We start from the raw sequence: 27291 nt of genomic DNA on the forward strand, positions 1-27291 counted from the left end.
TCCTACTATCAGTTTCTCTTTCAGAGATTCTCACATTAAAAATGGAGTTTGTGGCGGAACTTTACACAAACTTTTCTGTTCTTCATTTTTCTAGGCACACCAGGGGATTACACTTCTAGCCTCTGATAGGCTGGGACAGTGTGAGGGTATGACTTACTGAGGTCAACACACATGAGTAGAAGGACCGTAGGCTTTGGGAAGTCAAGACACAGCCCCCAGTGTTTTTGCTTCTTTGGCATAGAGAACACAGAAGAAGCTATGTTGAAATGGTGAAAGCCTAGACCATGGAGTTTGAAAGACTGCCACCCTAGGTCACACAGACCTGTGGCACACAACTTTGGTACTGTTGTCAGCAGAGCTGATTCAGCTTTTTAGCACAATCTGGGACCCCTGGTTTTCATGTCAGAATGAGGAAGTCCCTTTTCACACCCCTTTCTTCCTTTGCACACGACTCAGACGCAATCCAGCTACACTCCCACTGATTCATGCCAAAGCCTCCACTCACTCTCATGTGGACTCTTAAAACTGTCCTTCGCTCGATCCTCTATGGAGCCACAAAACTAGAAACTGCGGAACTGTCAAACAACACCCTGCTAAAATACACCCACTGCTGTGGGTCTTAAATATAAGCAAAGGCCTGCACAATACAGCTGTGGCCTACCTGCCTGCCTCCTCTGCTCCATCACCCCTCCCATTTTAACAGCACACCGAGGCTAAGCTATTACACAGAATTTATTCTCTTCCTTTTCCCTTTTGCCCTCAAATATTAGGAAGTTTATATACAGACTGTAATAAAAAAGAAAAGAGTTAACCCTCCTGCCTTTTAGCCCCTTTTATTCCTGTATTCTTTAGTGTATAACGGGCAAGAATTAACCTTTGGGGGAAAAAAATCTGCTCTTGCCTTGCTTATATCTGGAAGATAAGAGGGTTTGCCATGAACTTAAATCTCAGAATTCCTGATGCTGAAGAATCTAAACACCTTAAAATGAAAACAATAGAAGACACACCTCCAGGTTCTGAGAATTCCAGAAATAATTAGACATAACTAGGAGTTAAAAACATAAATAAATAAAAAGGACAGTTTCCATGGACAATTACACTTTAGAAAGGAGACCGGCAGTAAGAAACAGCCTACCCAACCCTGTCCTGAGAAACACAGCATCTCCCCAGAAACCCCGCTCTGAGTTCCCTTCTAACTATAACCCTGTTCTGGCTCAGGACAGCTGTGACAAAAGGTGTGTCCACAAAAGGTGTGTCCACCCCACAGAAGGCCAGGCAGCATCCACAGATGTCCATATTGTATCTTTCCATGACAGCAAAGCAGAATGCCCAAATCCTCTTCCCTTTAGAACTGAAATGAAAAAGCATTTTCCACTATCCCTTTATTAATACCAGACAAAACATCGGAGATAAGGCCCTTTCACATGGTGGCATGTCTAATATATATTCTGTCAAATATAATATTAAACATAAGACTAAATGGGTTCTTGGTTCACTTAACAAGCCAAATATTGACATACATATTCTGAAATCATGTCTCTCCTGAACAGTTCAATTCAGAGAACCATTTTTTTTCCTCATCGTAAGCATTAATTAATACAACCAGAAAACGAGACTTACTTCTTCTTTCTTTTAAAAACCTGTCTAGAAAAAAAAACTTAAAGGTTCTATAAGACACGATTTAACTCTGGTTTAATATTTTTCATGCTAATTAACCTTTGGTAACTAAGAGGAAACAATCCGAGTCCCACCAAATTTCCTCCTATCATTGCACTGGCTCAAGCTATCGTAAAATCTTGCAGGTTTGGCTGGAGGAAGAGAGCAGACACACAGAGAGCATTTGTGTTCACACTCTGCTTCCGCGCTGCCTGACAGCTCAGGACATTGGCTTTTCTATCACCTTCGATGGAAAAATAACAGGAGGTGAATCCTGCTGATGGCCCCTAACAAAGCTCAGGATGTTTTTATAAACTCTGTGTGTCAAGTCACTTGTAACGTGTTGAAGATCATGTGCAGACAGTGTTCAAACATCTTGCGTTTGACAGTAGTGGCCATCCTAATAAGAAAAGTAGGGCATGGGGTGGGGGATAATTAGCTTTTATCAACAAAAGCTAAATTAGCCGTCACAGGTTTAACTCTGAGAAGACACAGGACAGGAAAGCAATCAAATTGTTCTGTCTGCTCCAACAGGAGTCAGAGAAGTCACTTCTAATGACAGGCCACATTTTCACTTTATGTCCAAATTCTCAGGAAAATCAAAGGCTGGGAAACTTAGCGGAGTGGAGCGTTTTCCAAAGGGGTGCCAGCCATGAAAGGAGTGGGTGAGCACCAGTCAGTTGCCACTTGCTAGAGGAGACTCCACTCAAGTGCAGCCGAAACCAGAGCAAACGGGGGAGCTGCAGGGTTCCCCAGAAGCAGCTGGTACTCAGGCTCCCTCTGATCAGCGCTAGTCAACTCCAAAGCAACTGCCCAGAAGAAAGGACCACCAACAAGCTGCTCAGCTGTAGCTCTGGGGAAGCTCTCCCCAGTAGGGAGGGCAGAGGGTGGAGAGGTGGAGAGGTGAGAGGCTGACTTGCAACTCAGAAGTGCCAAGAGGGCCAGCCTCTACCACCGCCATCTCATTCATCTTCTCTTCCGGAAAAAAAAAGTTCTTTTTGATCTCAGCAATGCCCAAAGTTCAAACCCAGAGGGAAATGTGGCTTCTGAGATAAGGCAGGGGACTGAAGCGCTAACCGGCAGATTAATTAGGACAGGCAGCTGAAAAGTCTTTTTCTCTCAAGAGTGGCCCTCTCCTCCCAGTGACTTCAGTCATCAGCTCAGCTCACTCGTCGTCTCTCCCCAGGTAGGGAGACACAGTGCAGGGTCACCACAAGGCCTGTCCTCCCTCCAGGATTGTCATGCAGCGATCTCAACTTCCACAAAATATGAAAGCGTGAAATAGTTAATCATCATGGTAAGGCCTACAAATATCACAGCGACTGCATTGATAAGAAAATATCTGGTGGCTGAATCACCAAACTGAGGCCGCACTCACCAGGAGGATCCAAAGGTCAAGAAAATGACTCACAAGTTGTTTCCATGTTTCCACAGAAACCACGGTCATACTCCAAGGCCCAAAGGATGAGAAACTCAGAGTGCCTTTACCTCTGCCCTTGGCGTTCCTACATCATTCTTCCGTATTATTCGTCAGGTATTTCTCTCTTCAGGATTCAATTATGTTGTTTCTCACAAAACAAACACCACTAGTCAACACAATCTTCTATCGACAGCATTGATGAAGAACATATTGGGAAAAAAAAAAAACCCAGAGAACAGAAACTTCGCACAGCGTCATGAGAAGCAAGAGGAATTTCTGTCTACTGGTGAGAAGCAGATGGACACACAGTTCTGGGGAAATGCTGGCGTTGCCTAGGGAAACCGAAGTGTGTATGGTTTTCGTGATATCAGGATGGAATCGCCTCCTTTGTGTACGCATGGTAGAAACACTGTAGTCCTGTGCTCTAGGAGGCAGACAAAGGAGCCATCCACCTCCCAACACCAAGAAACAACTCACAGATGTCTACTCTGGGAGAAATAAAACACTCTCTAGTCATAGAAACTGTGTGCACTCTCAAGGACAAAGATGAACCCCTAACACCCCAACACGGGTGAAATCACAGATAAAATGCTAGTATTGAGCAAGCCACTGAAAATTTCAGGATAAAAAAAAAACTGTATTTCTATAAAGTTGAGAAACATGTTGTTTATATGTATGTAACCTTAAAGATAGACAAATGAGTCATTAAAATGGTATTCAGAATGATTTTTATTAGAATGAGGACTGGAACAAAATTCAGGCTTCACTTAGTGGTGATGTTCTGTTTATTAGGCTGGGTGCTCTTCCCTTTTACTTACATACTCAATGACAATTGCAGATTCCTTCGTCATTTATTACCAGCTGCAGCTTTTGGTTGTCATTTGCTAGGAAAGTTTACTTTATGTAAAATGTCAAACAAGCATGACAGAGAACAAGACCTCCCCTTTCGAAAATCCCTGAAAGTCCCTTGAACAGACTTCAGTTAGTAGTCGCGTGGTGCAGAGGCCTGTGTGATGGGCTAAAGAGTCATTTCCTTCCTACGGGGTAAAGACACAGGTTTCTTAGGTTCGTGCACTCAGCAGCTCAAAACGATACCGCTCTGCAGCTGCAGTCTCGTGGAGCTGCTTGCTCTCTCTGAGAGGCCCTCATCTCCTCACCCACTATCCACTTTCAGTAGTCCTTGCTGCCTTCAGAAGTTACTCAGAGCACCCGCCCCTCTGGGCTTACAACGAATCACTGAGTAGCTCCAGGGAGGTGACAGGGCTGGAGAGGAAGTCTCAAGAGGGGAAAACCAGAACAGCTCTAAAGTGCAGGCCCAGAAATGCCTTTTCTCCAAGACCCTGTTACAAAAACTGATAAAAAAAATTTTCAAAGACAAAATCCTACAATGACTTAAATTGCAACAGATATGAGTGGGGACCACCACTGAATCACTCTCCCGACCTGGACCTCGACCAAGAGAGTGTGAGGAACAGTGGCTGTGCTACTGACGCTTAAAAAAAAAAACCAAGGAAATGGCAAGGAGCCAGCTCTCAAGTACTGATTACAGGGAATCTGTTCTTAACCCCACATTGTAAAAATAAAGAAATTAGCCAATAAACATAAACAAAGAGTGAGGGGATGAGCTCTGACATCAGGACTAAGTGGGGCCTAGTCCTACACCAATTGACCAGGTAATTGGATAAGACCTTAGTTTCCCTATCAGTAAAATGGGAACAAAACTCATACCTTAGTTTTCCGGATAACTACTAACTCCAAGAATTCCAAATGAGTCCTTGAGACACAATAACAGCTCAACAAATGATCTCTTTTCTTCTCGGAGATTACAGCAGCAAGCAGGTCTCAAGCATAATGTTCCACAGATACATTTTTGTGTTTCCCCCTCACCTACGCATCTAATCTTGAAAGTCATCCCACCTGAGTAATTAGTCCTTATTATAACTTTGAACTGGGCTAATAAGCTTTTTACTTCTCCTCAGAGCCAAGAGAAACATATGCAAGTTCGTTTCAAAGTAATAAAAAACATAAGTATTCAACAGAGAACTGTCACTCCCCTTCTGCCGATCGGATCAGCTAGTTTGAACGTTTAATCAAAAGTTTCCATTGTGCTTCCCGATAGCTCCCTCATCCACCAGAGGAACTGGCCCTTGATACTTTTCTTGAGCACTCTTGCTCATAATTACCTTTCTTTCCAACCCAGCATGGGGCAGACAGGAGTGATTATCACGAGGCAGCATCCCTTTCTCACTCTGACAGGCTCTTTTCTTGTAATCATTTATTTATTTGTATTTTATGAGCATTGTGTCTTGCCTGCATGTGGGACTGTGTGGGGTGTCAGAACCCCTGGAACAGGAGTTACAGACAGTTGTGAGCTCCAGTGTGGATGCTGGGAATTGAACCCAGGTCCTCGGAGAAGCAGCCAGTGTTCTTAACTGCTGAGCCATCTCTCCAGCCTCTCAGATAGGCTCTTAATGATGGCGAATGACACTGGAGCCAGCCATATATTCCGAGGCTTGTAAAAGGAAGACCCAGAACCACACAGTGGACAACAAGTGGCGTAGGAGCCATGACACCTGTAGGGACACATGACACAAGTGGTTTCTCCTGAAAGACCACACTTGCCTGGAACTTAATAGGTCACCTGTCGGTGACCAGATCGGGTGAACAATCAAGATGGTGCCGGCAGAGATGCGCCTGAAAGGCGCTTATTTCTCATAGGCCACGAGCAAACCATCTCGGCAATCCAATAGGCAGAGTGACAGAGTAAAAAATACAGTCATTCATGGGGCAAATCCCTGTGTGGAATATTTTGTTCCCTGCCTCATTAAAAGAAGTTCAAGGTTTATTAGTTCATGGAGCTGCTTTAATTCAAGCAGGGCTTTCCTTTTAAGAGGCTCAACACATTATCGAGAACCCTTAATGGCTGTGCAAACAATGGTACTTGCTGCCAGCCAACACAACTACTGATACAAGTTCAAAATGTAAAGAGAAGCAAGCCAGAATTCTCAGCCCCTTCTTCTGCCAGGTGCCTTTGGAGGCCCATTTTCAGTTCCAAGACATCTGAAAGTGGGAGCATCCAATCAGTGAGTAAATAACACATAATTTCTTATTTAATATTTCCAAAACCATGTTCAAGCCATTATCATGGGGAAAATCTACACTGTGTTGGACTCGTTTATGCCTCTTTTCTAATTGTTTTTCATTTTCCTCATATATGGGGTAAGGGCTCTATGTATAGTTCCCAAACAGCTAATCTGGCAGTGGCTCAGCTTCCTTCTGCTTTTCCCACAAGCTCTGCTTTATTGTACTCTGAGATTTTACTGAAATATTGAGCCCAGCATGGTGTATGTAACATCCAATCAGAATGGATGCTGGCAGGAACATGGCAGTGAATTCTGCCTGAACACCAGCTCAGGGCAAAGGAGGGCTGTGGCTGAGGCTTTACTATTGGTAGACAGTCATTTATGATCCCATTTCTCTGTATTGCCCAAAAAATTTACTAGTGAATTCTTGGAAGTCTCATTAACAGCTCAATATTCTATACCCAAAGCATCCCTACCACAGGGCACATAAGACCACGTTCACTAATGGCATTGGCTTGGTGTTCCTATCTCCCTGGCTCCTACCACCCTCTCTCTACAGAAGCCCAACAGCTCAAAGTAGTCTAATAACCTCCAACAGTATAGCTCCCTGCTAAAACCTCGAAAACTAGAAGTCCCAGGAACAACTTCCCACCTCATGAGCCAGTAAACAGGTATTCAACTGTTTTCTCACCCAAAGCGCCAGTTCACACCACACAAAGGAAGAGTGGAAAAGACAGTTTTAAAGCTCACAATTCCAGCCGGGCCGTGGTGGCGCACGCCTTTAATCCCAGCACTCGGGAGGCAGAGGCAGGCGGATCTCTGTGAGTTGGAGGCCAGCTTGGTCTACAAGAGCTAGTTCCAGGACAGGAACCAAAAGCTACGGAGAAACCCTGTCTCGAAAAATCAAAAAAAAAAAAAAAAAAAAAGCTCACAATTCCTCTGTTGGCCATAGGCCTGACCCATTGCTGGGTGGTGGGCGTTTTGTTTGTTTTGGTTTGGGTGTTTTGTTGTTTCGTTTTTCTTCGTTTACTAAGGATCAAAGAGTTGCAGGAAATCTATGAACCAGGGCTGACAGCATCCCTTAAGCTTCTCTTAGTTAGAGATCTCCTTCCCCACAGTATGTGGCAATTCTCAGAGGTCTCAAGTGCTCACCTAAAGACATTTGAATCAGGAATGGATTCACAGAGCTGGCCTCACAGACCTGTTCAAAGGCAGCGAACCAGCACCCCTGAGAGGGTAAGACCCTAAGAATTGCCTCTTCCAAAGTCCCCTGGGAGGCAGAGCAGGTTAAGGAAGAGGTGCTGGTCCATCCCCCAGGACAGATGAGACCTTTCCTTTTGCCCTTTAGCCTGACTTGGTTCTAACTGAAAAGAGACTTAGGGACTAATGGCTCAAAGTGATATAAAGGCCTCTTTAAGTTGAAAACATCCTAATGATCAGCAATTAAAATGGTGTGGGGTGGGAAGCCTTTCAGGATTTGAGTAGAGCCCCTGGGAAGTCCTGCAAAGGACTTTCCAGTTTGGGAGAAGACCAATCCTACTTAGCACCAAGAAGTACATACAACTCAGCTGCCATCAGCATCAAAAAGCCCACGCCTGACCCTGCAATCCCAGCTACTCCGAAGTCTGAGACAGGAGGATCAGAAATTCAAAGCCAACCTGGGCATATTATTGAAAGCCTGTCTCGGGAAAAGAAAGGGCTAAGACCTTGAGATACAGCTGAGGAACACAGCAGTTTTCTCATAGGAACAAAGCCCTTGGTTAAATTCCCGGTACTGGAAAAATGAATACTGAGCAAAGTCCATTAGGGCCTTTCATTCTACCTCACAAAAGCTCTAAACTATGTCTTTAAAAAATTAAAGTGCAGAGGACCCTAGACTGGTTACGAGGATCTAGTTGTGAGCGGTTTACAACCACCTATACCAAGCTCCAGAGATCTAATGCTCACTTCTAGCCTGAGGGCACTTGGCTCACGTGCACGTACACACATAGAGAAAATTAAAAATATTTTTAAAAAAAAATGGCATGTAAGTCTTTACCTCTGGCTACTCAGCTTCTCATTATACCTGGCACTTTTTCTACTCAATCCATTTCCTGCCAGTGTATTCGGTTCCTAGGTCCCAAACCATGCATGCTTCTGTAGACAGAGAAGAGATTCCTCCCTGGCAAGTTCCAAAGGCAGGAGTGGCCAGAAATACAACCAAAATTCAGAGACAAAAAATGTGCGAGTGTCTGTGAGCAAGCGAGTCTGCTGGTAGCACAGCAGGAACCCAGATCTACCCAGATCCCAGTTCACCTTGCTGGGGCTGGGGAGCCTTGCTGGGGCTGGGGACCAAGGCAGCAGTTAACTCCGGGATGCTCTTACTTCAGGAGGATGATGCTTTGGCACTGTGTGAGCAGTGCAAGGACCAGACACAGATGAGGTCCACATTCCTCTTTTTTTAAAAAAAAAAAAATTATTTATTTATTAAGTATACAGTGTTCTCCATGCATGTCTGTGTGCAGGCAGAAGAGGGCACCAGACCTCATTACAGATGGTTGTGAGCCACCATGTGGTTGCTGGGAATTGAACTCAGGACCTTTGGAAGAGCAGGCAGTGCTCTTAACCTCTGAGCCATCTCTCCTCTGACATCCTGGGGCAAATGTGAAACCTGCACCCAGAAACTGAAGAAGCCTGCAAATAGGCCAAACCAGGAGACTGCTGGTGACTCTATGATTAATGATGCAAAAAGAACACTCGGAAAGCTGGTGAGAAAGGAGCCAGTGTGTCCTCCAGTTTACACAGATCCACAGGGAAAAGGACACCAATGAAGGAACCCGCATCCAAGGTGGAAGGTCCCCACTGCCAGGACAACGCGGTGAAAAGCAAACACTAGTTATAGTTTTCTGTGCTAATACACTGATCTAACTTGACGAATTCTTGATGCTGCCCCTCTACAATCTACTTCTCCAACACTTCTCTTTCAGAGAGTGGCATCCCTGTGCAAGCAGCTTTACACTCACTCTAAGTGGGTCTCTTTTCATCCTGAACATTCATTCATACTTGCTGCTAAGACTTTCAAGCCCAATCTCCTAAGGTCCCTTCCAACCCTGTCAATCTCTTTTCATCTCCACTGCCACAACCTGCACCAGGGACACCGAAGCAGGCGCCCGACGGATGCCTCGTGCTCACTGTTCTTTCGCAGAGACTGCACAGGGGAAAGCATCCCTTCCTGCTTAGATTCTTCCAATGGATATCTAGGGCTCTTCAACTCCTCCACAGGCCCTTACCTTGCACCAGATTGCCTGCTCACACTTGCCAGGCATAAGTCCTCCTCTGCAGGTCAGCTCCTCGGGCCTGAAAAGCTCTTCTGCCTCCTTAGAGTAAATGGCCTCTTTTCAGAGAATTGTCCATGATTCACCTGCTAGCTCCTCAGATACTCATTCTGCTACCAGCTTCTTCTTTTCCCTTTCTAGAACTGATCAAAGTGCAAAGCAATACGTTTTTGTGTGCTTATTCATTTTCTATTCTTCTTTTTCTATCCACTGCAGTCTCCATGAAATCAGGGACCATGCTGGTTTTATTTCCTTTTGATATCCACTGCACAGCACAGTACCCAGAACCATGGTATATGAAATCACCTGCTGAATGCTATTGAAAGGAAGTAACTTAACTTCCCTGTGAGCTACAACAAGAAGATCATACAATCAGTGTGCCCAGGTCATGGAGAACAAGCCAGTACACAGCACTCCATGGCCTCCGCATCAGCTCCTGCCTCCAGGTTCGTGCCCTGTTTGAGTTCTTGTCCTGGCTTCCTTTGATGATGAACAGTGCTGTGGAAGCATAAGCACAAACCCTTTCCTCCCCAACTTTGGTCATGGTGTTCCATCACAGGAACAGCAACCCTGCAGTCCAAATTGACCAAAAAGCCTCTTGTTTGCTATATGAGGGATGAAACAGAAAGACCAAGCATGGCTCTGTTCAGCCTCTGCTGAGAACTTCCTAGTAGGAGAGACACAAATCTTGACCACTCTGCTTGTATGCACGTGACCACAAAAGCACAACAGCCCCTGATCTGATGGTTGCCAACAAATAATAGAGGACATCTTCCGTACTTGCTGGTAGGCGAAGGAAGCAGCAGGATGAGAGAGTGAAATTCAAGCAGGTCCTGGGAGGACTGCAGACTGTTAAGGGGCAGAAGAATCCATTTTGCTATAAGTGGTTTTAATTATTGAAATCCACAATCTAATACACAAATAAAAATTCGTTAAGACTTAAAGGAAAACACCAGCAAGTAAGTAGTAGTAGAATTATTAAAAATAAGGGGTTTCCATAGATACAAGTGACTTGCCTAAGGTTTCACAGCTGTGGTTGGGTAGAAATAGACACCAGGTGTGAGAACTTTGCCGCCACTCCACCCATCCACTATACAAGTCCTATCAGGCAGATGCACTGCATGCTTTTGGTACTGTTATCATTACCGCAGGGAAAACCACCCACAAATTTCTAGTCTACCAAAGACTGGGGAGAAAGTAGAATTAGGGAGACAAAACTTCATGAGGTGAACAGAAGTCTAACAAATCTGGTAGGAGCCTACCACCCTGCACTACTGGAGAGATAAAACACAGGAATATTACTGTTACTGCCTCTTCAGCTACATCAATGTGTCCTTGAATATGTATGTTAGAGAATTAAATCACGTGCAGCATTGGAGGTGGGGACTCATGTTTATTTCTCTCAGGGATGGGTTAACGTAAAGTGTAAAAGGACTTTGCCAGTCACCTGTCTCTTACCCAAAGGTGCCTCCTACCATGTCACATGAGGAAGACGGCTCCTCACCAGGGGCAGCCCTCAGTCTTAGATTTCTTAGGCTTCACATACAAGAAACAAACTTCTGTCCTTCAAAAATTGAGTCTTATGCATGCTATTTTGGTAACTGTGATGGTTAACTGTGATTGTCAATTTTATGGAATTTAGAATCACCAAGGAAACACCTCTGGGCACGCAAGTGGTTTTCTAGACTAGATTCATTGAGGTGGGAGGATCAAGCCTGACGTAGGTAGCATGTTCCATGGTTTCAGGCTTGGACTGAATGAGAAAGGGAACACAGCACAAGGTCCGTTGCTCTCTGTTCCCAAACCAGGGATGCAATGTAACCAGTGGCCTCACATTCTTCAACCGCCACACCTTCCCCACCATGGCGGACCCCGTACCTTCAAACTGGGAGCCAAACTAAACCCTCCCTTCCTTAAATTGCCTTTGTCAGGTTTGTTGTCAAACCAAGAATTAGTGCAGTAGCACCAAACAGACTAAAGCAATCCCTTAAGTGATAATTAACCAGATAATACCAAATTAAATACAACAATGACTGCTCTCACAATAAATGAAGGCTCTGCCATTAGCGCAAATGGAAACTCAAGAGAAAATAAAATTAAGAGTCAAAGTTTGACCCATCTACAAATCACTCTCCAGGCATATTTATAGCCATAGCATAAGAAATGCAGTGTTCATTCACACTGTCTCCCGGGAATTCCTTCGGAAAGGAATTTCTTCTTAGCAGAGTTTTGTTTCTTCTTTAAAAACATATTCAATAATAATGGTGGTAACCCTGGGCAAGTTTCTGAGTGCTGTGTACTAAATATTTTAAGTTGCCTATTAGCTTTCTCTACAAATCGGTTAATTATGCATGTAAGATATGCTTACGATGCCCCACTGTTTCCTACAGGCTCGTTAACCTTATCAGAACTCATACCGCTCCATGGACAAAAGATAATGTTGGAAATATTTTTAGGCACTTGATATAATAAGTTTAAAACACTCTGAGAAACACTTGCCTTTCTTTCAAAAACAAGAGGAAAACTACTTCTTATTATTTAGAAACCACTAGTTTATACTCTTTTATAATCTGGACATGCATGAAGCATACTGGAAACACCTATTAAACTTATTTGATAGGATGTCCCTCCAATTGGGTTATCAGCAGTTTGCAATGCAATTCAGGTTACCACTTAGGGTAGATCCACCACAGGCATGAGAGTACATCCACAGAGATTTGGCTCATTAATACAGGTACAAGCTTTGAATACTTTCTAAAGAAGGATTCTGTCTTATGAGTGCATGAACTTTGACTTCCCATTCAAATTACAAGGCATCTGAGACAAGAGTTTCAAGACTTCGCAGATGAGATCATGTATATAGCTTCTACTGTTTGCATTCTTATATTTTTCAAGACTTTATTTGGAAGCTTCGTCTCTATTTTCTGTTTGTTTACTGAGTACCCTGTTTCCTTTTTATCTTATGACATGTGTTACAGAGACCAACTCTAATCATGGATTCCTCAGGCAACACTTAAAATGACACAAGTGTGAAGTGTATTTTCCAACATGGAGGTATTTGGTGGCTTCTGTGTTTTCCCTGTGGCATGAAGAGGCTGTGTAAACACTGTCTGCTCGGTGCTACTTGAGCAGTACTCTGTAGAACTTGGATCATACAATCTGAAACCTCATGAAAAGATTTAAGATGTTGCTATACCATTTGATTATTTAGAAATAAGCAAGATAAATGAGGTGAGACAACCTTAAATAAAGAGCGAGCATGAGGCAAAAAGACCCAGCAACTGTAGATAAGAGTGAGCAAAATGATTAGAAAAGAGAAAAAGTGTAGTGTTTCTATTTTAATGCTGGGAAAACACTTAAGTTATTGATCTATTCAAGCAGGTGTCTCAGAAATGTGACCCTGCCAACTGGTTTCTTCCACACTTATCTCTAATGAAATTCAGAGGTTGTAGACAAAAAGGCATGAACAAAAAGGCACACAGACTTGTCTGAATTTGTGACCGTGTTCACACGGCACTGCAAGTGTTACATAGGGAAACAGACAGCAAAAAAGCATTCCGTTCATATACTGGTAGAGGGGAGCTTGTTTTTGTTTTGATTTTGTTTGTTTTTCGTTTTTGAGATAGGGTTTCTCTGTGTGGCCCTGGTTGTCCTAAAACTTGCTCCGTGGACTGGACTGGCCTCAAACTTAGAGATCACCCTATCTCTGTCTCGGGATTGAAGATCTGTACCATCATACCTGATGGCGTATATTGTTTTAAGTCCAGCATAAGAAGACACTTCTTTGGAAATATTTTGAAGGCTATTTCGATTTACTATTTTAACTGGAGTGTGTGTGTGCCCCTTGACCACCTGAAAGTCTGTCTCAAGCTGATATCTGACTTGAGTCTTACCCGCAGTAGTTAGCACTCCAGAGTGAACCATAGAAACATAAGTCAGATCATGTCATTCTCTATCCAGAACCTTCAGAGGCATCCCATTCTATTTAACAAAATGTTCACAGCACCCTGGCCTCGGTGTGTTCTCTTTAGCTTCACTGAAGCACCTCTGACTACCTGCTAAACTCTCATCGGTCCCCGCCACCACCAATACCACCACAGTCCCTTGCCAGCCCACACAGCTTAGCCCCTGCTTCTTTAGCAGCAAATGGAGAGATTTTAAAAAGAATATTTAGGGACTGGGAGACGGATAAGAGCACTTGCTTTGCAAGCATGAAGACCTAAGTTCAAATCCTCAGAAACCCTTCCTGTAAATAGCTGGACATGGCTGGACATTTCTGTAACTTCAGCAGTATGAGACAGAGACAGCCAGATCCTGACAGTTCAATGGCCAACCAGTCTAACCGAAAGACAAGCTTCTGGCTCAGTGACCAGGCAGAGACTGACAGGAAGAAACGCACAGTCCGTGTCTTGTGACCTCCACGTGTACATACGACACCCACTCCTTGGATTCTACTTCCAGAGATGACATGAGCTAGCCTAGGATGAGGTGAGGCATCTATAAGAAGAGCCTGACTATGAAGCTTCAAGAACAGGGATATGGGCTTAGCCCGATTTTCACTGAAGTCGAGAGGAGAACAGACATGTTGTCAAGAGCTGATCCAGCAGAGAACCACGGACTTGTGGCTCCAACAGGGGCACTTTGCTGCTTTATAGTTCTGGGGACTGGAGTGCAAGATTCAGGTGTCAGCAGGGTCAAGATCCTTCTGCAGGAGCTAGGACAAACCTGCCTGAGCCTCCGCTAGGTCCTCCCTACAGGGCAGTCTTCAGTTCAACCCATGCATGCTTCTTTCTCTCCGTTTCCTTCTAAAACCACCAGTCATACTGGATCTAACTCCCACTGCACTCCAGGACACTGTCTTAAAGAATTGCATCTGCCACGACCCTACTAACTAACAGGCACATCTTGCAGTGACAGATGCAACTTAGGTGAGACGCAACTCTAATCAGAAAAGGCACGAAGAGTCTTAGTTCAGTAATGTTTGCCCAGCACGTACTTAGGAACATATTTTCACAGAAAGAGAAGTTGGGGCAGAGGACAGAGAAGGAGCAAAAAAAAAAAAAAAAAAGAAAAGGAATAGGAAGAGGAGGAAAAGGAGGAGACAGAAGAAACTAAAATGACAGTGTGGACAGATGTAACCAAAGCCTAGAAAGAACAGAAGTGCCAGCCATGATAGCTTGGAAGATAGCAGCTGGCATGGAGGCTGAACAAAAACATTCATGGATACTCAAAAGCTAACTTACTGTAGCCCCCCCCCCAAAAAAAAGGAATTTTACAGTGTTGTAGTAAACAGTAACCACATTCTGTAGCTATCTGCTTGGGTTTTGAGGGGAGAAGGTCGTTTGTTTAGTTTTGTGCTGGAGCCTGACCCCCAGGGCCTGCTAGGAGGCTAATCTTTCCATCATTGAATCACACCCAGCCCAAATCCTGTTGAGGAAGCCGACACTACAATCCCTGGGCCACCACTTCACAAAGAAGGCCACTTCAGCCCTCTGAGGAGTGAAGACTGGAGAAAGGAATGCAGTCTTATAATTTGGGGCAGGGCATGTTATGGCTGAGGAAACCACATACCGTTCTGACCCTCACTAATATCAGGCTATCCACTAGGGCTAAACAAACGTGGAGAAAGTGACTGACCTTGTTCCCCCCCACACACACCCATCAGGAAGGCTCACATTAGATCTGTAACACGGCATATCATACACGGAAGAGACCCGCAGCACACTGCTGCCAACTGTCCACGAAGTAGCCCGGGAGAGGTACTTATAGTAGCACATAATGGAACATTCTGCTGCTGCTTTGAGACATGTGGCTCCCAAAACAACACCATGTCATTTCCATGTGTTTGAGGCAGGCCTTCCCTGAACAACCCTGAAGCCCAGGGAACCACCAGGCCACTCCCATACCACAATGCTTACTCGTTTTCAGGTTTTCTCTTTTCATAAAAGTTATGTTTTCATTTTAAAACTTTAATTCAAGGAAAGAAATTACAATGCAAGCCCAAAGCACTATTTTCCACAGTAGCAAATTAGAGAGAGCTAATCTGTGGCCACACTGTGCCCTGTTATCTGTACCTTGTCACTTTAATTTAGCACAACCCCAGCCCAGCAATGCTATTCTTTTTGATTTCTCCACACAGCAGAATTTTAGCCTTCATACCGAGTTTCAAAGAGTCCATAATAAAACCAGCCCACATTAAGCAAAACAGCCACATAAAACCTTTCCTTTATATATGGAGAAAAGGGCTTTCAAGTTTCAAAAGAAAAATTCTAAATGCCAAGTAGTCTTAGTGACATTTTAAAAGGGTCCACTTTGAGAGGTTGAATTCTTGTCTCCACTGCGTTGATTGGCATGTGTGTCTTTCCTCCGTCAGAACCAAAGTGGTTATTACTGAAAACGTGCACGCTATATTACACTGAGGAGACACCTCAGGTATTCAAGAGTCTCCACATGAAGAACTGGCAAGCTGGAAGATAAACTTCCCGTTTTGCCGTCTTGTAGAGCATTAAAAGGCACAGGAGACAGCGTGAGCTCTAGTACAGGGGCATACTAGCTTTAAGACCCTAATACCCAGCCTTTGTAACTGGCAATCTAGCAATCCCTCAATCCTAGGAAGCAGGCTATCCAGACTGCAGTAGAAGCAAATGTTTTCGTCTCCACCTATGAGAGTGTACATAGCACTAAGCAGCGGAATTTCAAAATCATCCCTTATTGGGTTCATGCAACCTCCGTGATGCAGAAATGCTCTCTGCAAAAAAAAAAAAAAAAAATTACCATTATAAACCATCTCCCATTGGAAGTCACCCACCTTCCAGTTTTTCATAGCCTTCCCATCCCACCTCCCACTCATCTCCTAAAATTGAAAAGAAATTCCCCAGCATTTCCAACTCCTACAGCGCTGCACATGAAGTACATATCATCTGAGCTCTCACTCTGCAAATCGTTTGGTTAGAAATACCAGTGATGGGCTAGTTGTCGAGAGCCTATCACAGCAGCGAGCGGCACCAGCCCATCCTTAGCAGGAAAATGTAGACTTTGAAGTTGCAAAAGGTGACTGGAATTCAGAACTGGTGGTCGAACCACAAATCAGCACTTCGCAGTTATCGCCGGGAGCCAGAAGTTGATTCCTTAACTATGCTGAATTAGATGTCCCTGACAAGGAGCATGTCCTCTCTGCACGGTCAGTTCCTGGCCGCTTGCATGAAGGGATCGGCTTCTTATCAGGCCCACACACCCTCATCTGGCAGCAGACAGCAGAACTCTATCTACCAGCAAAGGGGACTGGGAAAGGAAGAGCTGAGGAAGGTACCTCAAGGAATCCATAGCTTATGACACCCTGCCTTGCTTTGCCTGGATTCACAAATGCACAGAAGCCTAGATACAAAGGAAAGAAGATGTCACAGTCTGTGACCTCAGGCCCCACCTGCTCTGAATAGCCTATGTCAGGGGATTCTATTTCTAATCCTTTCCACTGGTCCACAGCTTGGGGCTCACCACAGCTTCCAGCTCAAGAAGAAAACACAGAGTCAGTGACTTGCTCCAGGGTCCACACAAAGCTTGCTGGCTGTCTTGTTTCCTTGCAAATGGAAAGCAAATCTTTTGAGGTTTGAACCTTGCCAATGCTTACCACCTCATTGTCTAGGCTTCTTCTCTATCCCTAGGTGCTCAGGACCAGGAGTTCCTCAGGAAAACAAGAGCACGGACTGGTTACCAGCATCAACCTTCAGAGCCCAGGTGGTTAAACCTTGACAACAAGCTGATCTAGTGACCAAGAGATGCTATCTTCCTCTACAGGAAAACAAGGGAGGAGAAAGTGGACTTCTGCTTCAAGTCTGAAACGTGGGGTTCAAAGTACACAACACAGAAGGGCCAAGCCAGGCACAGGAGTGGCTACTTGTAAAGGCACTGGTATGAAGCTGTACAGAGACATAACAAAGGAACATAAAATTAGTCAGCCGAGAACCTGTCACCAGTAAGAAGCACTATCTCAGTTCCAGTCTGTCTGTCTGTCTTTCTGTCTCTCTCTTTCTCCATCTTCTTTTCCTTTCCCCAGTGTCTCTGTGTGTATGCACGTGTACATGTGTGTTTACCATCTGAAAAAATCATAGCAAAATGACAAGGTTATTATTATACCAGCTTGCATACATGGCCTTTGTCCCTTACAGAAGAACCCAGATGCTTCTGTCTGGTGTCTAACCACCCAGCAACAGAAAGCCCCCAGGTGCGGGCTGACTTACAGGTCACAGTTTCCAATATCAGGCTCCAAATCTCGAGCACTCATAGAACACCTCTCAGACAACAAGTGGCTTTTATCTCAAAGCCATTAGGGACAGCAGGCTCCAGGACTCAGTACCCAGGGGGCCTAAAGCAGGAGAGGTGGCCGTCTGTTCAAAGAACACAGGAATCTCAAGGGAAGGGCGCAGTGAGCTGCAGGAGGGTGGGCATCTCAGCCGAGAACACTGAGTCGAGCACTGAGCTGCAGAAAGTACTGTCATCACACACCAATACAGCACAACCTTAGCCCTGGGGAAAGGACAACCTCAGGCTGTCAGGGAGGTAGAGTGTTCCCGATAAAGGTGTCTATTGTGATTAAATCTCTCAGGTGCAACCCAAGAAAACTAAAGATATTTGGAAGAAATCAAATACTTCAATACAGTAAGCTTTTTATTATTTTTTTGTATTGCTTTTTATTATTATTAAAATAAAACCCTTCCCTTCTTTTTCTATACTTGAAAACTTCCAAAAGGTAAACAGGAAGAAACAAGGTTAGTTGCTGCTCCAAGGCTAAACCTCTCCCTAACTGTAAGACACCCAACGTGGCAAGCAGTAACTCTAAGGAACCGGAAATCAGCTGTATCCACGAGCTAACATAACCAACTCAGAGAGAAGGCACAACTGCAAGCCTGCAAAGGCACTGGTCTTAGGTAGGGTTATTATTGCTGTGATGGAACACTGTGGCCAAAGTGACTTGGGGAGGAAAGGGTTCATTCGTATTACAACCCCACATCACAATTCACCATCAAAGGCAGTCAGGACAGGAAGTCAAACAGGGCAGGAACCTGGAGGCAGGAACTGTTGCAAAGGCCATTGAGGAATGCTGCTTACTGACTTGTTCTTCATGCCTTGTTCAGCCTGCTTTCTGAAAAAAAAAAAAAACAACCCAGGACCACCAGTCCAGGGAGGGCTCCACCTAGAATGGGTTGGACCCTCCCATCAATCATTAATTAAGAAAATGCCTCACAGGCATGTCAGCAGCCAGACCTTAGGAAGGCATTGTCTTAATTGAAGTTCCCCCTCTCATTAAGTCTATCTTCTCCAGCACAATATTTGAGAGACTTGGGCTCTACATTCAACAGAAGAGGTAGCCACGAGTTAAAGTAGACAGAATGGGAACCTGTTAGGTTAGCACAGCTCTATCCCAGGTAGGGTGAAGCCCAGCTCCTCCTGATTCACGCCTGTCTTCACATCGCATAGCCAAGCATGAGGCCCATCAGATAGGGGACTCCAGCTGCCCAGCATGGATGTCTGGATGTCTGTTGCTGCCTGATCATCACGCTCAGCTCCTGTTTACCCAGAACTCTCCAGGCTCCCACTCAGCTTCCCTTGCAGGTTGCCTACAGATTAAAAATTTGCCTATTGGCACAATGAACCATCAATCCGTATCCTGTTCCCCAGTTCCAGGAAGCAGGCTAACCGCACCGGAACTGGGAGTTGCCATGTTCTGAAGCAACAGATGGTAAAGGTTGAGGAAACACAGGCTGAGGGTTTCCCCTTGGCCACAGCACATTCACCTGTAAGTCATCCCAAGGTTTACCCAAGCCCCAGCTGCACACATTCCATGACCACAAATGCAGGACATCCCACCATGGGAACAGTGTGCAGGGGTCAATTAATTCCTTTCTTTCAAATTCTTTGTAGCAACCTCAAATTTAAAATAAATAAATAAAAGCACAGCTTCAGTACAAAGAGCCATCATTCATCTTGGAACACGTAAGGGTAATCTGCCAACCAGATGTCTCATCAGCCACAAACACATTAACGCTCACTCCATCATAAGCACAACATGGCCATCAAATCGGAAAAAAAGACATCACTACACGTTTCCTTTGCTCCTTGGCCCCCATTCACATTCCACCCAAAGCCTGCCACTGTGCCTGATAACAAAAGGAAGCAGCTTAGCTTCATCTAGTGCTTTTCACTGCTCGGTCTTGAGCTTCATTCATGCTGAAACACTTCTCTTTGCCTTCCTTTGGTTTTCCTGACCTTGACACTTGGGAAAATTGCAGGCTGGTTATTCTGCATAATACCTCTCAAGTTGGGTTTGCTGGAGGTTTCCTCTGCTTGGACTCAGATTGTGCATGTGGGGAAGAAACACACAGGAAAGTGAAGTAGCAAACTTTTCCTGACTTGTCCTCAGGCGGGGCCTAGCTTTGATTTGCCCCATTGTTGACACTGTCCCCTTGTTCTCCAGTCTTTACTATCCGCAGATTCCTGAAAGCCCAAGGAGACTGGCCATGAGCAGGCAGAACAAAGAGCACTGGGGTGTATCTTGTATCTCCTCTGCCTTGTATGGTGCAGATCCGCACTCTGCCATGGAACGGTTACCAGAGATGGGATAAAGTAGTGGGAAGGAAAGAACAGATAGGATGTGTTTTCAGGAGAAAATAGAGAAAGGTAATTCTTCCTTCTTATTCATTTATCCATACCACAGACAAGTGTGGAAAGCCTCTTCCTTGGACACATGACACTAGAGCCCAGTGCAGAGCCCAGTGCTCCAAAGGAGAGTACGGCGTGTTACAGAAATACTATACCTAAATTAGTGTGGGACAGCACCAAGAAAGGATGTTTGACCCAGGCCAGTCCAACACAAGGAAGAGTCCAATTCTTTATAACACATGCAGGCACCTGACCGTAGACATAAACAGAAAGGTAGGTCTAGTTGTGTGTAAAGGTGCACCTCATTCAACAGCCACAGGAACCACCGAAGCGTTGGAAGCAAACTGACCAGACCACAGGGACATGTTTGTGAACAGTATGAGGAAACCAGCAGAAGAGAGCAACAGGAAGCAAAAGAAAGCGAGGTGCACAAGTTTGTACATGAACAGACATCCGAAAGGATGGCTTCCAGACTAAAGGCCAACAAACGCTAATCTGGGGCAGAACAGTTTCACAGAAACAGGGGCAGGCTCTGTGGAAATGCAGGCTCCACAGACTTCTACAGGAGTAAGGGGTAGAGGAAGGGGAGACAACAGGATGGCCCAGAGGGCTTCTGCATCAAATACATAGTGTGGCAGCCTTTGACTATAATGAGAGAAGTGTGACTAATTCAACACTTCCAGATACAAAAGCAACCTCCTAGTCTCTCAGTCATAGAAGCGGCATCGCATCCTGACAACGAGAATACCTCAAGGACAAATCTGAGCTACGGATGGGCATCAGGGCATGCTAGGTTACAGCTTATCATTTCATTACATTTCTCTCCAGTGTCACGGCTGTAAGAAGTACCATGGGCGGAGCTGCAGGCACTTTCATAGTGTTGTCCTGGGAGACCTGTGGATCCTTGCTATCCCTCCCCCACTGCCATCTACTTGCATTTCCCTAATAACTGCAGTAGCACTGGAGTTGAGCAGCCTATCGAGAGTCTGATTTTATAGTCTATGCCCCATACATTTGCTCTGAAGCAAAGGAAATTATGTGCAACTTTGCATGATTTCACAAGATCCTTGAAAACACCTGCCAACACGCTAGGGTGTTAAAAAGCTAACCGGGGAGACTGTAGATGTTTTCATTATGATTATTTGTTGGAAAGTAGAAATGTCACATTTGGAGGGAATCAAGAGGTACTTATAGCTCTTTTCTCCCAACATAATGTGTATGTGATTTAGTTCGTGGAAAGCAAGAACCTCTTTTTTTTTTTTTTTTTTTTGGTTTTGGTTTTGGTTTTGGCTTTCTCAAGAGAAGCCAGGGTTTCTCAGTGTAGTTCTGGCTACCCTAGAACTCACTTTGTAGACCAGGGCTGGCAGCGAACTCATAGCTTGCCTCTGCTTCTCCAGTGCTGGGAATTAGGATGTGCACCACTATTGCCCCCTCTCTGTTTCTTATTTTAAGTCACTTCTCCTTATATAATCAATCACCAAATACTCAAGTCTGAGACCAAGAATGGGGACATTTGAAATCTGTGCAAGGCTACAGTGAAGAAAAACAACGATGCAGATTCACAGGCTTTATTTGATCTGTACAGAGAAAACACCACAGCGTCATAAATATTTCTTGAGTATTTTCAGTCTTTTCCTTGTGCGTATTTCATCCTTTGAATTCATATTCTTCCACTTGCCTCACTGCGCCATCCTAAGCTGTAGCTTGCCACTGCTGATGCTGGTGAGACCCCAGTGTGTTTCCATGGTAATGGAACCTAGGACAGCCAACAGTGGGCCTTGCTTCAGATATGACCACTTCTTCTGCATTAAGTGACTTGAACACCTTTCAATTCCTGTTCTCCCTAACGACACTGGAGACCACAATAAGCTCTTGTAAGAAGACTTACCTGAACGTTAACTTGCAGAATGTAAGCGAAGGCTTCTAACCCAGACCTAGTGTAATTTTCTGATTTTCTAAAGTTAAACACTTGAGTCAAGCGGTGGTGATGCACTCCTTTAAACCCAGCACTGTGGAGGCAGAGGCAGGCAGATATCTGAGTTTGTGGCCAGCCTGGTCTAAAGACTGAGTTGCAGGATAGCCAGAGAAACCCTATCTCAAATAAATAAATAAATAAATACATACATAAATAAATAAATGATCAAGCAGCCAAACTTGGGACCAGGTATACCAGACGGTGATGGAAAACACCTTTAATCTTGGCACTTAGGAGCCAGAGGTAGGCAGATTTCTGAGTTCAAGGTCAGACTGATCTACAGAGTAATAATTCCCAGGAAAGCCATGGGTACACAGAGAAATCCTGTCTCAAGGAAAAAATAATTTAAAATTAAAAGCTTAATGTAGACAATCAGGAGGAGTGTGTATAAGCCCCTGCAGTAGTAGAAACAATAGAGACCCTGCCTTAAAAAACAAGGTAAAAAAAAAAAAGACAACTACCAATACATTGTCCTTTAACTTCCAAATATATCATGGCATGCACAAACCCACATTCACACCACACACACACACAAGCAATGGCCATTAACAGCATCTGTAAGCAGACTCATCAGCACATTCCTGCCCACACAGTGACACAGCAGCATGGGTCCTGATCCCCAGTGACCTCCCTGTGTGCAGCACCAGCTCCTCTGAGCCTCAAGTTTCTCATGAGCACAGCGAATAACATACATTCATTAGAACTGCCAAGAGAATTTAAGGACCTCAGATTGCAGTGACCAGCACAGTGTCTACCAATACAATAGAGGCACTGTTTACTGCCCTTTTCTACTCCCAGGGCTACTTTTCATTAGTGTATAAACATGTAAAACGCAGTGAAAGACTTCTGAGCTAGATTCCCAATCAGTTAGAAAGTAAAAACATTAGTATTTTCCTTCCTGTCCTTCGAGACCTTATAGTTTCTACTTTAAGCTCAGTCCACACGCCATTTAAATGTGAACATCCAATAATTATGTCTCTTTCATCTGAAGCTATCTTCTCTATCCCACTCCAGAAATGGAATAAGAAAATTGAGGGGAAGAGTAAGAAAGGACTGGTTTGCTGACTCTGTTTATACCCTGCTCTGTTAGCTTCTTCTGTGTTTACCTCTCAGCAAGCATTTCCTGGATACTTGAAACAACAGAAAACCTTCCTAGTGAGCAGTAAGGAAACCAGGACACCCATGCTTCCTCCGGAGACGGGTGAGAGGTCAGAGAACAGCATGTAATGCTATTCCTGTCACAGCATGCTGTGTCTACCTGCTGTCACCCCTGGTGCCCATCAGCCTTCTATCACTGACAAAAATACACGAGAGAACTTAAAGGAGGAAGGATTTAATTAAGTCGGGATTTCAGTGCCTAGTTGTGTGACTCCCTTCGAGTTGGGTCCATGGCAAAGGCAAATAGCATGGTGGGGAATCCCATGTCAGAGCAAAGTAGCTCCCGTCCTAGGGCTAGGTACCATAGAGTTGGGGTGGAGGGGATAGGAAGGAGGATCCCAGGGCATTCATTCTTCAAGGACCCACCTACAATGACCTAGTTACTCTAACTAGGCCTCGTGACCTAATGTTCCCACCATCTCTTAGGCAGCTTCGTCGGCTGGACCCAAGTCTTCACCACATGTGACAGACCACGTTAGAGAGACATTAGTGGGCCAACCACAACACCCACTAATCCTTCTTAGATAATAGAAGAAGGACAGCTGTGGTCAGAGCATTTTGACACCCATGTGTCACTACATGCCAGATGCATTCTAAGATGTGCCACTAGATGAGCTGTGCTCTGTACAGTATCCTGGATACATATATATGGTATAGGCTCCATGACGCCTCGAGGTGATTGATAATGGTAAATAAGACAAATACTATGAATACACTCTAAGATGACTGAAAACATAGTGTAGAAGGGACTGGAGAGGTTCTTCAGTAGGTAAGGGTGCTTGCTGCTCTTTCAGAAGACCTGGGTTTGGTACCCAACATCCACATGGTAGCTCCCAACCATCTAAAACTCCTGTTCCAGGGATTTAATGTCCTCTTCTGACCTCTATGGGCGCCTGCACACTTGCATGTACACCTGTATGCACTCGCACGTGTGCAGACACACACACACAAGATGATAAAATATCCTATAGTAAATACTTTAAGAACATAGTTTATTCTTAAACTACTTTGATACACTCATCTGTTAACAGCAACATCAAAAGCAAATGTGTATTTCATGGGACTATGACCTAGACTACAGTGTCACTGGACAACAGGAATTTTTCAGCACCCTTATTATCTTACAGGGTCACTGATACATATGCACTGTCATTGGTCAAAATGTCACGAGGTGCAGACAGTTGTATCTCTAAGCAGAGTCTCTGCTAGGCCTGATTAACGGGTGTGCAATCATCTGTGAGGTCTCAGCCTCATCCCTAACGAGCACAAGGAGGACTTGCTCCTAAAACACCACAGGCTCACAGGACAAGGAACTGTTCTAACACGTATCATGAAGTACACTCACCAACACAAGCCAAATGCTTATCTGAAGGCCTGTTATGGCAATCTCTGGTAAGGATTCCCAGTCCTATGTCTTAGGTGAACAAAGATCTTCAGGGTTGAACTGAGTGTGTTCTCCCAACCAGGACGTTCCTTAGACCTAGTTGGTGTTCTAGGTTCTGACTCCTGCTTTAGTCCCCTCTCCAGAGTCTGCCTGCAACTGATAATGAGAGCCTGTATCGTGTCCTGTATTTAATTCACTCAGCAAACTCTTAGGGTGAGGGAATATCCCCAGAGGGCTGTGATTTTCCCGTCTATCAATCTGAATCCCACATAAATGCTTTTAGGTCAAGAGCTCCTGTGGGAAAACCTCCAGGGCCCCAACTCACATTCAAGAGGCTCCTCCTCCACTTAATACCTAATGCCCATTCAGCCCAAGCAGAGGGGAAACCCAGTACAGCAGCTTCCTTATCTATAGGCTCCACTCCCACTTACTCAATCAACTAGTGATCATAATATTTGAATTAAAGACTGTGGCTGTGCTGAACTTTAAAAAAAAAAATCCCATCATTACTCTCTAAATTATACAGTATAACAACTATTTACATAGTATTTGCATTGCATTAGGTTTTACAAGTCATGTAGAGATGATTTAAAGAGTCCCAGAGGGTATGCATAGGTTACATGCAAATTCTGCACCATTTCTAGGCAGGCATTTGCGCATCCAAGACATTTGCTATCTGAGGGGCTCTTGGAACCAATCCGCTGACACTGAGGGATGACTGCATTTGCATGTTAGCTACTAGGCAAGTGTGTAAAAAAGGAAGAAGAAAGGGTCTTCTCGCCTCTGGTCACCACCCTTTCAGACAATGCATGAGACTGTCTCTCCTAGGGTTTCGGTTGCTGTGAAGAGACACTATAACTACAGCAACTCTTATAAAGGAAAAAAAAAACATTTTCAGAGGTTTGGTCTATTATTACCATGATGCAACATGGTTGCACACATGCAGACATGGTGCTGGAGCTGAGAGTCCTGCATCTTCATCACCAGGCAACGGGAAGTGAACTGAGATACAGGACAATGCTTGAGCATATCTGAGGCTTCAAAGTCCACTTCCACAGTGGCATAATTCCTCCAACAAGGCCGTACCTACTCCAACAAAGCCACACTTCTCAACAGTGCCATTCCCTATGAGCTTCTGAGGGCAATTACATTCAAACTGCCACACTGTTCCACCTGGAACTGCAAGCAGCTGTTTAGATTGGAATTTTGCAAATTCAGAGACCTAATGCACTGTGCTCAAGTCACCTGTGGTGACACTCATGAGATCGTGACAAACCCTGCAAGGATGCTCATTCTCCAGTTCTCAGTCCTCAATCTGCTATGACAGACATGGGGACACTAATGTCCCTCCAGCCACATACCGCCACATACCAGCGTGAATCTCTTCCTCCCAGAGTCCTCCGGAAGCTGAAATGCAAATCCGCAGGTTATTTGGCACAGGATATGTGTTCCAACACTTGCTAATTCCCTCCCCCGCACCATGTGATGAATGCCAATTAATTGTACAGAAGCAAAGCTATTGATTTAGTGACAAACACACAGGCTTCTGGGGACACTTTAGCTCTGGTCCTGCCACACCCTAGCTATTTAATATGGCACATATTTAGTGTGTCACTGCCTTCCACAGCAAAATGGGGTAACAGTCAACTTCATGGGGAGTCAGGTGCTGTCGGTGAGAAGAGCAAAGGACTTCACACAGCATATGCTCCTTGAGTTCTTAGGCCCTTTAGCTGTCAGTCAGCAAGATTCTTTACTTGACTATGCCCCCAGTGAGCCAGGGAAACCAGCATGCTCCCGTGATAAAATACGAATGACTATTAGTATATTGCCCATATATCACAGATGCTGTGTAAACAAGCCATGAAGCCACTGTGGTCGGCTCCAAAGAGAAAAGGCTGCTGCTCCACGCGGCAGCCTATTCACCCTTAGGAAGCACAACATCGCCTTTTATTTTTATTTTTATGTGTTTACCTATTTTTAAAAGTTCATAAAAATCACTTGGGGGCATAAATGCCAATTACAAGGCATTTTAACTAAAATATGTTTTTAAAGCCTCAGGCATTTGCTAGCACAAATTAAGTACTACATCAAATATAGAATGCTCATTTGGAAAGTCTGCAGACTTCCCACAAACATACAAGCGAACCAGGAAAGGAAGGAAGACATCAAAAACCACCCCTGACAACACTCGAGGACGATGGATAAGATCCCTTTCATCAGGCCAGGAAGGAGCAAGTCTGTGACTGTGGCGACCAGCACGCCAATCTCAGTCCAACTCCTTATCTCACTTTCCAGACCAACACCTTGTCAAGGAAGAACTATGATTTAAACCACCGCAAAGACGGCACAGAATCCTCTGCTTTTAGGGCAGAAGACAAACCTAGGCTTTGTTAGGTTTCAGCACAGGACGCATCAGACCTCACTGCCACGCCATTTTATAGGCGCTAAAGTATCCCTCCGGGAATAGATCAGTGAAATGTCTCTTTCAATCTGGGATTAAAAGGGTGAAATTCTCAAGAAAAGGCTCATAAAGATTTTGCCAAAGGACTTAGAAGAGAAACCAAAGCCCTGGCGTTCCCTTATCCAGAAGGTTCAGCAGAGAAAGGAACTTCCATCTACTCAGATGTTGTATCTGTAGCAGGAGC

At 44.6% G+C, this 27291-nt stretch overlaps 1 protein-coding gene across 7 annotated transcripts in view; it reads right to left on the reverse strand.

Moving 5' to 3' along the window:
* The window catches only part of Elmo1 (engulfment and cell motility 1), a 532076-nt gene that overhangs the window by 456398 nt on the left and 48387 nt on the right, over positions 1-27291 (reverse strand). Inside the window, exon 1 of one of the 7 annotated variants that reach the window (XM_075970132.1) lies at positions 3145-3469. The exons of 5 other annotated variants lie outside the window; for them this stretch is intronic. The gene's annotated coding sequence lies outside the window, so the exon portion shown is untranslated. Of the gene's footprint in view, positions 1-3144; positions 3470-27291 lie in introns of those variants that run through there. One more of the 7 variants, XM_075970128.1, reaches the window with a different exon arrangement.

Source organism: Microtus pennsylvanicus, chromosome 4 (assembly GCF_037038515.1).
Source record: "Microtus pennsylvanicus isolate mMicPen1 chromosome 4, mMicPen1.hap1, whole genome shotgun sequence".
Lineage (NCBI taxonomy): Eukaryota > Metazoa > Chordata > Mammalia > Rodentia > Cricetidae > Microtus > Microtus pennsylvanicus.